Genomic DNA, 10,000 nt, shown 5'->3' with positions numbered 1-10,000 from the left:
ATCTTTCCACATCCATCTCTAGGACAATTAATCAAACCAATTCAAATTCAAATAAACAAACTTCAATATGTTTATCGACACTGTTGCCGTAAATGTTACTTTCACGTAGAATAAAGTGGTATTACAAGTAACCTTATTAACGATATGCGGTCAATATAGATCCCAAAACAGATTCAAAACAGGCAATTAATACCGATTCCTACACGGAATTCAACATTGATCTATATATAGACTCAAATATAGAATCAAAACAAATTTACTACAGGTCCTAACACAGAACCAACGCTTCACCCAGATTCCTACACAGAATCAAAACATTGACTTAATATAGACGTATATTAGAGTCAAAACAACTGATTTAATACAGGTCCTCACACGGAACCAACGCTTCACCCAGATTCCCCACACGGAATCAACACAATAGCTTCACCCAGATTCCTCACACGGAATCAACAAAATAGCTTCACCCAGATTCCCCTCACGGAATCATAAAAACTATCTTCACCCAGATTCTTTCTCAGAATCAACAAAATAACTTCACCCAGATTCTTTCTCAGAATCATCAAAATATCTTCACCCAGATTCTTTCTCAGAATCAACAAAATATCTTCACCCAGATTCTTTCTCAGAATCAAAATATCTTCACCCAGATTCTTTCTTAGAATCAACACAAAATATCTTCACTCAGATTCTCTCTTAGAATCAACAAAATATCTTCACCCAGATTCTCTCTTAGAATCAACAAAATATCTTCACCCAGATTCTCTCTTAGAATCAACAAAATATCTTCACCCAGATTCTCTCTTAGAATCAACAAAATATCTTCACCCAGATTCTCTCTTAGAATCAACAAAATATTTCACTCAGATTCTCTCTTAGAATCAACAAAATATCTTCACCCAGATTCTCTCTTAGAATCAACAAAATATCTTCACCCAGATTCTCTCTTAGAATCAACAAAATATCTTCACCCAGATTCTCTCTTAGAATCAACAAAATATCTTCACCCAGATTCTTTCTTAGAATCAACAAAATGTCTTCACCCAGATTCTCTCTCAGAATCAACAAAATTTCTTCACCCAGATTCTTTCTTAGAATCAACAAAATGTCTTCACCCAGATTCTCTCTCGGAATCAACAAAATATCTTCACCCAGATTCTCTCTCAGAATCAACAAAATATCTTCACCCAGATTCTTTCTTAGAATCAACAAAATATCTTCACCCAGATTCTTACACAGAATCAACAAAATGTCTTCACCCAGATTCTTCCTTAGAATCAACAAAATATCTTCACCCAGATTCTCTCTTAGAATCAACAAAACATCCTCACCCAGATTCTTTCTTAGAATCAACAAAATATCTTCACCCAGATTCTTTCTTAGAATCAATAAAATATCTTCACCCAGATTCTCTCTCAGAATCAACAAAATATCTTCACCCAGATTCTTACACAGAATCAATACCTTGACTTACTATATGTGCATAGAAAGTCAGAACAAATGATTTAATACAGATCCTCACACGGGACCAACACAATATTCTCCCAGATTCCTACACGGAATCAAATTACCCCAACAACCACCTTCGTTCCTTACAAAAGGGAGAGGGGGGACAATGGAGGCTTTACAGCGCGAGTACCGCTTTCGCGCTAAGTCAGTGATCCGTATCACTATGTCAGATGACTGACAACTTAGAACCGAACAAATGAAAATTACCAGAATAACTTGTATTACACCTTGCGTATAATGACAGTCTTATAACCATTAAATGGATACCAATTTGCTTTAAGCTCAAAGATATTATCTATCTCGAGTTTCAAACAACTCCCTAACCTGTCTCAACAATTGTTTGGTCGCGATGTCTCTTGAATGCACAACACTAAGAATCCCACTTCTGACACCAAATTATGTCACAAAGTGCGCACGTAAACCGTATGCTTATGTAGCGCAGTTTGCAACCTTGTTTATGTGTGCTATATTCAAGCTACGACACCGATCAATAACCAAACACAATACGTTGATAAAGGTTTTGAAGCTAAATGAAGATATATTTTATTACAATATAACAAAGATATTATGAGATATAAAGATGAAATGATAGATGTAATAAGTATGAAATCAAATGGATGGATGACAAATTGATGGAGATGGTGTGATGATGAATATGATATGAAAGCGATATGAAAATATATAATTAAATCAATTAATTATCAATACTTTACCAAACCGCTACCACATCAGACAATCTCACAGATAGGTTGCAACCATCACAGTCATACAGGCAACTAATAATTAACTAACTAACTAAACACAATCCAGACGTGTAGAAGAAAGCCAAAAGAGTGTCCTTGATATTCAACAAAAACTGTAAGGTTGTTCTAATATTGTTAATTTGTCTCTTCTTGAAATTGTTCTGATTTCACAGTATTCATAAACAGATCAATTGTTTCTCAATGTTCTGATATTAAAATAAGCAAATGGTTCTTCACAGGTAACTTATAAAACAGGCAAATGTTCAGTTTCTATTAGTGTCAAGCTATGAGCGTATAGCCTAAAGTTGGCTTGTTAAAGCCCAGCCTCCAACGGCTCATTCACAGAGCCGAACAGATTATTGAAATCACAAATTAAGTCTACACAAGACTTTAATCAAACTCTATACAAGAGTTATAACACAACTTGATTCAGCTCAAACTTTGAGCACCACAAAGTCTACACAAGACTTAAATCACACTCTACACAAGAGTTAACACAAAACGTGTTTCAGCTCGAACTTTGAGCACTACAAAGTCTACACAAGACTTTAATCCAACTCTACACAAGAGTTAAACAAATGAGCCTAAAAGACTCCGCTGTGGTTATCGCTTAGAGACTATGAGCCTAAAAGACTCCGCTGTCTGGTCTCTTTTGAGACAATGAGCCTAAAAGACTCCGCTGAGTGGTCTGAAGAGACTGCTCAAAACTCTGGCATTTATAGGCAAAAATCAAGCAAACGAAGCAAAATTCTACCCACACAACCGGATGTTAGTCATATCCGTAAACATCTGAAATTCCTTAAAACTCCCCCAGATTCCATAATCATGGACAACAACAACCCATCCTGATACCGGACATCCTCATATCAAGGATAAATAAATTCGTCAGCCCCATAGTTACGAGATATCAATCAAGCCATACCATAACAAAGTCACTCCCGTAGAATACAGGGATCCTACTTTGCTTATAAGTTTACGGAGAAAACAAGATTGATGCCTTTCTCACAATAACACCCACACTACGTAGTTTAATTGAAACTTCCGGGCCATAGGTGCATGATCTGATACGACCTGTATCAACAAAAGAAGGGTTGTTCCAGAGGGATTACAATAACAACAACAACTAATACTACGACGACGTACATCCTGTCGTAAACTGACGCCTACACGGAAGCATTTCGTTACAAAGACCTATTATCAACATGGTCAGGGGTGAGGAGTAGAAGAGGGGGGGGGGTGTGGAGGAGGAGAGAGAGCGAGAGAGCGAGAGAGAGAGAGAGAGAGAGACAGAGAGAGAGAGAGACAGAGAGAGAGAGAGAGAGAGAGAGAGACCTATCTGAAACGGTTTGGTAAAGATCTAATATTTATTGAGCCCTTTCAACATTGTGGCGTTAATTGCATTTACTATTTACAATGTTGGGTCGCACCGTCCGAACAGCCCCCCCCCCCCCCCCCCCGCGACCCCCCCCCCCCCCCCCCACACAACACACACACACACACACACACACACACACACACACACTTAAATTAGTGGTTTGTCCGATTTTAACCACTCAACGCGCGCCCCCCCCCCCCCCCCCCCCCCTCCATTTCTCCCTTCTCACCTCCCCGGATTCGTTTGTTTTTTTGTTTTGTTATTTTGTAATATTTTTTTTTTTGTTTGGACAAAATGCTGAAAACAATGTGGGTATCTGATTTAGAATTTGTAAAATTCAAGTGTCATTGAGCGTGATCAGTGTCTGGGAGGTGACAATGAGTCAAAAGTCATAACATCTTGAAGCTGCTAGGCCTAGGAAACTAGCATTATACGCTTTAACTTACATGACCCGTGTGTAAATGAGTACCCGGCAGTTTAGGATAACGCAAGCACAGTTTAGTCCATAAAAAGGACGTTGAACGTACAATTTGTACTGTATGAATGATGATAACCTTTATCGTCATTATAACTTCTGGTACAATATAATATTATGTAAAAGTGTGGACTACATACGGCAAGATGATAACCTTAGATAGAAATATATTCGTTGTGTTGTTTACACACATTAACTCATTAGCCTCAGGTGTGAATGAGTAGCTGCGTATCAACAATGGTAGGTAGGTATTGTAAGAGTGTTGATATGTATAAAATAGAAAATTTGTTACACAACGGTATGGTCCTTGAGTTGAACAATAAATAAAGAGTAACGAAGAGAGAGAGAGAGAGAGAGAGAGAGAGAGAGAGAGAGAGAGATGGTAGGGGTGGGGGGGGAAATGACGAGATAGATAGATAGATAGATAGATAGATAGATAGATAGATAGATAGATAGATAGATAGATAGAAGATAGATAGATAGATAGATAGATAGATAGATAGATAGATAGATAGATAGATAGATAGATAGAAGAAGAAATGAAGAGAGAGAGAGAGAGAGAGAGAGAGAGAAAGATAGAGAGAGAGATAGAGAGAGAGAGAGAGAGAGAGAGAGAGAGAGAGAGAGAGAGAGAGAGAACGAATCATATCTTCTTACCTTTCTTTCCCTTTTTGCATCTTTTTCGGTTTCTCGTTCCTGTCCCCTGGTCCCATCTTGAATCTTGTCAATGCTGACACGAAAATCGGGAGTTTGGATCAAAACTATCAATCAACACTTTTTTCTTCTACTCTCTGTTGATTTTTCTTCTTCTCATGTTCCAGCGCCGTTTACTTTATTATTTTTCTGAACAGTATGAAGACAGGAATTCCATTGTCACTGATCGCAAGGTGATTTTCGAACCCAAGTCCTTGTCATATTACTGCTTTAATATGCGTCTCACAAACACATGACGGGAAATCTGGCATCAAGATCTTTGGTGGTTCTAAGCAGTTCGGCAAGCTTCGCGGCTAATTCTAAGAATTAGCTCGTTTCAGCTTTTAACTTCTTACTTAACAGACATCCTTGAGGGCGATCCTTGATCAATTCATCTTTTCACGGATGTTTTTGTTCATTTTTTTGCGGCGGGCGAAACAATCACAACGTTAAATTCACTGTTTTGAAATTCTTGTAATTTCACATAGCTTTAAAAACTTGTCGACGACCCCAATACATGTGGATTGGATCAATCTGATTCCGGTCAGCCGTATTCATCAAACGGCGGCTTGGTGTACCAAATTATTATGTTGTCTTTGTTCTGGTCAGTCCACCAACATTGACCATATCTAGTGTACGCCGACATTCCGAGCCTCACACGCTCACCGTATTTCCTCGTTGGCATCCGAGAGTTGTTGTTGGGTATTACATTTTTTCTTCCTCCTGCCCCTCCTCGGCCTCTTATCTCTGATCTCCACATCTTCATCGTATAAAATCGAACAAGTGAATTAATGAGCTAATCTTAATGCTGTGATGTTCTTGTTTCTTCGTCAATTCAGTAAATTGGTTCAAATCTTGTGTTATTTGAATAGAAAGGGGAGAAAATGAATATATTCTCAATATTCTTACGGTATTATGGGAAAATATAATCAGTTAAAAGTCTTGAGAATTCAAACAACAACAACTGGCGTTTTGGCAGATGAACGTCTACGCGGCTTGCAATGGCTAATTTCCTCCAAATTCTTATTTGATGTTTTAAGTTTTAAAATAGAATATCCATACGCTGGACCATACGCTGGATTTTAGACCACAGTCACTTCTACAACCAGTCATCAAAATTCATAATTTGTAAATATCCATTAATCAGACAGAGATTCTATAACATTAAAAACACAGTAGAGGCAATGGGTAGCAAAGATTTTTCGTAAAAGAGATGAAAAATAAAAGAATGCACAGTTTTTTTTTTTGTTTTTTTTTTCTTCCTTGTAACCTATCGGTTAACACTGAGTAGCATTGTCACTTCGAACACACAACACAAAAACTGAAATCTCATTCCACGGAGTTTGCTCGCAATTTTTTTTTGTCTGCACTGGATAAAACTGGATTGTTCTGATAAAAAAAAATATATGGGCAGCACAACAAGTATGTGATCAGCCAAAGTGTGAAATAGTGTATAAAAACATCAAGAGATGTCAGAATCTCAATTTCTACTCATCAGTCAGTCAGTGATGCAGATGTAATACAAAAACTCTGTTCTACGAGGCTTTTTAAAGCAGCTCTTTGACGTCAGGTTAGATCTTTGTACTGCAGCGAGGCGCCAAGCGTCTGAGGAGTGACTGAGGGAAATCAATGAATTCAGCTCCGATTCTCGAGAAGGTCATACATGCTATCCGTTGTAGTTTCTTGCTCGTTCTGCTGCAGTCTTGCGGAGGTGTGAGAGAAGAGAACCGATCGGTTGGTCGTCGTCCATCGAGAGGAAAGGGTGTGGCGAATTCGATTCCACGCACGAGTGGTGACAGGAAAGAATCAAGAGGGGGATGGCAATATTGTATAGTTAGTACGTATGCGTTTGTGTGTATGTGTCAGTGAGTTTGGGAGAATGCGCTGTGAAATGAGAGTAGATGTGTTGAGTTGTGTATGTAGGTAGGTAGGGTTGTGGTGTGTAATGTGTATTAGAGTATGTGGTGATATGATGTATGTAGTATAAGTATGTGATGGATATTGTATAGTTGTATGTATGTATGTTTGTTGTTGTATGTATGTATGTATGAGTTTTGTTGGTGAGTGAATGAGTAGTGATATAATAAATGTAGTGTAGAGTGTAGTTGTAAGTAAGTAGTAAGTATGTAGTAAGTATGTATAGTATGTATTGGTAAGTAGAGTAATGTATGTATGTAGTAAGTAGTAATGTTGTATGGTATGTAGTAGTAGTATGTAGTAATGTAATGTAAGTGTATGTATAGTATGATGGTATGGTATGTATGTATGTATGTATGTATGTATGTGTGTGTGTGTGTGTGTGTGTGAGTCAAAATCGTTAAACCCGTGAGCGATGAGCAGCAGCAGAGTATCGGAATACCGAAATGTTTAAGGGTATATGGATGTAGTAGGTATATGGAATGGTGTGCAATAGTGGCAGGGGTGGTGGTGGTGGTATTGGGTGTGTTTAGGGCAACATCAACAGCAATAGCAGCCACCGGAAATGGCAATAACATGGCGCAGTAGCGGATGACAGGAAGTGTAAAGCATCTACCGGAAATGTTTATACACATATGCTCCAATGCAAGTAAAAAAAAAAAAATAAAAACAATGAAATAAAACATACTTTTACCCCCTCTTTCCTTTGCAACGACCTACTTGATTTTTCAGTAGTTATTCGTGAGCGTATTCGAGCACTCTTCATATTCTTCCGTATTTCAACCAATCAAACAAGCTTATTATCTAAATTTAAATCCCGCAAATCGAATCACCAATCAGGACGTAAAGATATAGTCAATTTCTGGTAAAATATAGTTAGACATCTTCAAATAAATGTAACCCTCCGCTTAATAGTAGTATTACGTCGAGCAGTAAAGCACATTTATAACGAACACGTTTAAAACGAATTGATGGAAATAACAAACGCATGTCAGTGTCCAACTCCCCCACACCCTCCTTTGATGTCAACAGGAATCGCCCAAGTTGTTCAACATGAGTACTGGGGGTTAATATTCCTGCTCAAGGGGGAAAAAAATAAAATAAAGTGCCTGACGCTATCGTTGGACTCGGGGCATTCCTGGTCACAGCCTTAACGATTCGGCCACTTTACACACACACACACACACACACACACACACACACACAGAAAGAGAGAGAGAGAGAGAGAGAGAGAGAGAGAGAGAGAGAGAGAGAGAGAGAGAGAGAGAGAAAAGAATAGACCATACCCCTGTCCCACGCTGCCCCCCCCCCCCCCTCCCCCTCCCCCTCCCGTCATTTCTATTTAATAAGTTTTACCAAATTAAAGACATCACGTCCTGTAGGTGTACCCACTAACTCGTAGCTATAGAAAAAGGACCCCTCAAGCGTACTGCCGTTTTATTAAAGAACACAGTATATGCTATTTAGTTAACATTGCATATACTGTGTTTTTAAAAACAAAGGCAGCGTACATGTCAAACCCAGTTGACTCATTCTGAGACTGAGAGCCACATAGAAAGAGATAGGAGAGCAAAAAGCGCTCCAATAACCATTTGGAAACACATTGAAAACTCAAATCATAGTATTAAATTTTATTTTATTAATTACGACCTTTCGCAACGGCACCATAAGATCCCGTCGCCTAGTCATTCCACGAAGAAATATAGATAATCCATCAAACAAGATACCTGATATCAACAGGAATCACCTATGTTGTCCAAGTGAGCAAATTGGGGGTTAATAATCTTGCCCAAGGAAAAAATCCGAAAGTGCATGAAATCATAGAATAAAGCCAGACACAAAGATGCAGCAATTAATTTAAACCCCATTACTTTGCTGGGTTGTTTTGTTTTTGCTTTGTTTTTTGTTTGTTTTTTTTTTTTGTTTTTTGTTTTTGTTGTTGTTTTGTTGTTTTTTGTTTTTTTCTTTCTTTTTCTTTTATTGTTTCTCGTTTGATTACGTAGGCCAGCGAACATGTGGAGAGACAGACCAACATAGATTGATAGATGGAGATGGATAGATAGATGGACGGACGATGGACGGGTAGATATATAGATATACAGACAGCTAGACAGACAGACAGACAGACAGATAGATAGATAGATAGATAGATAGATAGATAGATAGATAGATAGATAGATAGATAGATAGATAGATAGATAGATAGATAGATAGATAGATAGATAGATAGATAGAATAATAATATATATAATAATAATAATAATAATAATAATATATAATAATATAATATATAATAATAATAATATAATAATAATAAGAAGAAGAAGAAGAAGAAGAGAAAGAAAAAAGAAGAAGAAGAAGAGAAGAAGAAGAAGAAGAAGAAGAAGAAGAAGAAGAAGAAGAAGAAGAAAGAAGAAAAGAAGAAGAAGAAGAAAAAGAAGAAGAAGAAGAAATGGCATTTATATAGCGCTTCATCCCGTTGTCAAAGGCTCTAAGCGCTTTACAGTGATATAAAACAAAACATATTACAGTAAGAAAAGTGTTGATGGAAAAGGGATACGAATTCAATTTTACAACAAAACGTGATAATAGTAGATATAGCAACTTACGACGTAATAAGATAAAACTTTAAACGAGATTTGAAAGTTGTCAACGAATCCGAGCATCTCACATGTGATGGGGGAGAGTTCCAAAAATGGGGGGCCGAAAACTAAAAAGATTGTTCACTTATTTTACGCAAGGTCTTACGTTTGACAGGGATTGAATGGGCATTGCTTGACGTCAAGTTTCTATTGGGGACATAGATGGTTTTTTTTTTTAATTGAGCTTTATATAGCGCAATATCCACTAAATGTGCTCAAAGCGCTTTACAATGGGTCCCTGGTCAACAGCGACATTTAACATGGAGGACGGGACATGCCGCCTGTTAGGCGACATTACAATTTTCGGATAAAGACAACGCTGTTAACGGCCAGGTACTCATTTTACACCTGAGTACGGTGAGAGAAAGTGAGTAAAGAGCCTTTGCCAAGGACTCAACGATGCGCAGAGCGCGAGGCTCGAACCCAGGACCTTCCAATCCGAAAGCGAGTGTCATACCACAAGACCACTTAGCCGCACGGTGTTAAGACGGGCTTTAATATAGGAGGGGCTGTTAGTGCTCAAGGATTTGTAGACAACAGTAAAAATCTTATAGGCAACTCTTTTTTTCCACAGGAAGCCAATGTAACTCACGGAGAAGGCAAGTTGCCGACGTGTAATTTATTTTGTTTATTTCGTACAATGAGT

Source organism: Berghia stephanieae, chromosome 13 (assembly GCF_034508935.2).
Source record: "Berghia stephanieae isolate SIO BIC M18660-M18661 chromosome 13, UCSD_Bste_1.3, whole genome shotgun sequence".
In the NCBI taxonomy this organism is placed as follows: domain Eukaryota; kingdom Metazoa; phylum Mollusca; class Gastropoda; order Nudibranchia; family Aeolidiidae; genus Berghia; species Berghia stephanieae.
This window is presented reverse-complemented; position numbering follows the sequence as displayed.